Here is a 3,262-nt window from a genome sequence, read left to right on the forward strand (position 1 = left end):
CAGTGAGCGGCCAGTAGCTCATTGAGGCCCCTTGTGTTGTATGCGCTTGGTTTCAAGCTTCTAACACCTTCCAATTTCAAGCTATGAAGGAAAAGTGAAGACGCGTTTACTTTTCATATTTCATGACAGTTGGCTGAGACGGCCAAAACATGCACTCGTGGAAACTTTTTTCAAAATCCACTTTGGGCTTGTAAGATGTTGTAAAGTGACTTTCTGTCACAATGCAGTACATGCACCTCAACACCCAACTTCATGAACACCACATCAGAGTGAATGATGCGACTGAACCGCGTGCGCTGGAGCCACCAGTGAGCCGCCAGTAGCTCATTGAGGCCCCTTGTGTTGTATGCGCTTGGTTTCAAGCTTCTAACACCTTCCAATTTCAAGCTATGAAGGAAAAGTGAAGACGCGTTTACTTTTCATATTTCATGACAGTTGGCTGAGACGGCCAAAACATGCACTCGTGGAAACTTTTTTCAAAATCCACTTTGGGCTTGTAAGATGTTGTAAAGTGACTTTCTGTCACAATGCAGTACATGCACCTCAACACCCAACTTCATGAACACCACATCTGAGTGAATGATGCGACTGAACCGCGTACGCTGGAGCCACCAGTGAGCGGCCAGTAGCTCTTTGAGGCCCCTTGTGTTGTATGCGCTTGGTTTCAAGCTTCTAAGACCTTCCAATTTCAAGCTATGAAGGAAAAGTGAAGACGCGTTTACTTTTCATATTTCATGACAGTTGGCTGAGACGGCCAAAACATGCACTCGTGGAAACTTTTTTCAAAATCCACTTTGGGCTTGTAAGATGTTGTAAAGTGACTTTCTGTCACAATGCAGTACATGCACCTCAACACCCAACTTCATGAACACCACATCAGAGTGAATGATGCGACTGAACCGCGTGCGCTGGAGCCACCAGTGAGCGGCCAGTAGCTCATTGATGCCACTTGTGTTGTATGCGCTTGGTTTCAAGCTTCTAAGACCTTCCAATTTCAAGCTATGAAGGAAAAGTGAAGACGCGTTTACTTTTCATATTTCATGACAGTTGGCTGAGACGGCCAAAACATGCACTCGTGGAAACTTTTTTCAAAATCCACTTTGGGCTTGTAAGATGTTGTAAAGTGACTTTCTGTCACAATGCAGTACATGCACCTCAACACCCAACTTCATGAACACCACATCAGAGTGAATGATGCGACTGAACCGCGTGCGCTGGAGCCACCAGTGAGCCGCCAGTAGCTCATTGAGGCCCCTTGTGTTGTATGCGCTTGGTTTCAAGCTTCTAAGACCTTCCAATTTCAAGCTATGAAGGAAAAGTGAAGACGCGTTTACTTTTCATATTTCATGACAGTTGGCTGAGACGGCCAAAACATGCACTCGTGGAAACTTTTTTCAAAATCCACTTTGGGCTTGTAAGATGTTGTAAAGTGACTTTCTGTCACAATGCAGTACATGCACCTCAACACCCAACTTCATGAACACCACATCAGAGTGAATGATGCGACTGAACCGCGTGCGCTGGAGCCACCAGTGAGCCGCCAGTAGCTCATTGAGGCCCCTTGTGTTGTATGCGCTGGGTTTCAAGCTTCTAAGACCTTCCAATTTCAAGCTATGAAGGAAAAGTGAAGACGCGTTTACTTTTCATATTTCATGACAGTTGGCTGAGACGGCCAAAACATGCACTCGTGGAAACTTTTTTCAAAATCCACTTTGGGCTTGTAAGATGTTGTAAAGTGACTTTCTGTCACAATGCAGTACATGCACCTCAACACCCAACTTCATGAACACCACATCAGAGTGAATGATGCGACTGAACCGCGTGCGCTGGAGCCACCAGTGAGCGGCCAGTAGCTCATTGATGCCCCTTGTGTTGTATGCGCTTGGTTTCAAGCTTCTAAGACCTTCCAATTTCAAGCTATGAAGGAAAAGTGAAGACGCGTTTACTTTTCATATTTCATGACAGTTGGCTGAGACGGCCAAAACATGCACTCGTGGAAACTTTTTTCAAAATCCACTTTGGGCTTGTAAGATGTTGTAAAGTGACTTTCTGTCACAATGCAGTACATGCACCTCAACACCCAACTTCATGAACACCACATCAGAGTGAATGATGCGACTGAACCGCGTGCGCTGGAGCCACCAGTGAGCGGCCAGTAGCTCATTGAGGCCCCTTGTGTTGTATGCGCTTGGTTTCAAGCTTCTAAGACCTTCCAATTTCAAGCTATGAAGGAAAAGTGAAGACGCGTTTACTTTTCATATTTCATGACAGTTGGCTGAGACGGCCAAAACATGCACTCGTGGAAACTTTTTTCAAAATCCACTTTGGGCTTGTAAGATGTTGTAAAGTGACTTTCTGTCACAATGCAGTACATGCACCTCAACACCCAACTTCATGAACACCACATCAGAGTGAATGATGCGACTGAACCGCGTGCGCTGGAGCCACCAGTGAGCGGCCAGTAGCTCATTGAGGCCCCTTGTGTTGTATGCGCTTGGTTTCAAGCTTCTAAGACCTTCCAATTTCAAGCTATGAAGGAAAAGTGAAGACGCGTTTACTTTTCATATTTCATGACAGTTGGCTGAGACGGCCAAAACATGCACTCGTGGAAACTTTTTTCAAAATCCACTTTGGGCTTGTAAGATGTTGTAAAGTGACTTTCTGTCACAATGCAGTACATGCACCTCAACACCCAACTTCATGAACACCACATCAGAGTGAATGATGCGACTGAACCGCGTGCGCTGGAGCCACCAGTGAGCGGCCAGTAGCTCATTGAGGCCCCTTGTGTTGTATGCGCTTGGTTTCAAGCTTCTAAGACCTTCCAATTTCAAGCTATGAAGGAAAAGTGAAGACGCGTTTACTTTTCATATTTCATGACAGTTGGCTGAGACGGCCAAAACATGCACTCGTGGAAACTTTTTTCAAAATCCACTTTGGGCTTGTAAGATGTTGTAAAGTGACTTTCTGTCACAATGCAGTACATGCACCTCAACACCCAACTTCATGAACACCACATCAGAGTGAATGATGCGACTGAACCGCGTGCGCTGGAGCCACCAGTGAGCGGCCAGTAGCTCATTGAGGCCCCTTGTGTTGTATGCGCTTGGTTTCAAGCTTCTAACACCTTCCAATTTCAAGCTATGAAGGAAAAGTGAAGACGCGTTTACTTTTCATATTTCATGACAGTTGGCTGAGACGGCCAAAACATGCACTCGTGGAAACTTTTTTCAAAATCCACTTTGGGCTTGTAAGATGTTGT

Source organism: Sardina pilchardus, unplaced genomic scaffold, assembly GCF_963854185.1.
Source record: "Sardina pilchardus unplaced genomic scaffold, fSarPil1.1 HAP1_SCAFFOLD_100, whole genome shotgun sequence".
Taxonomy (NCBI): Eukaryota; Metazoa; Chordata; class Actinopteri; order Clupeiformes; family Clupeidae; genus Sardina; species Sardina pilchardus.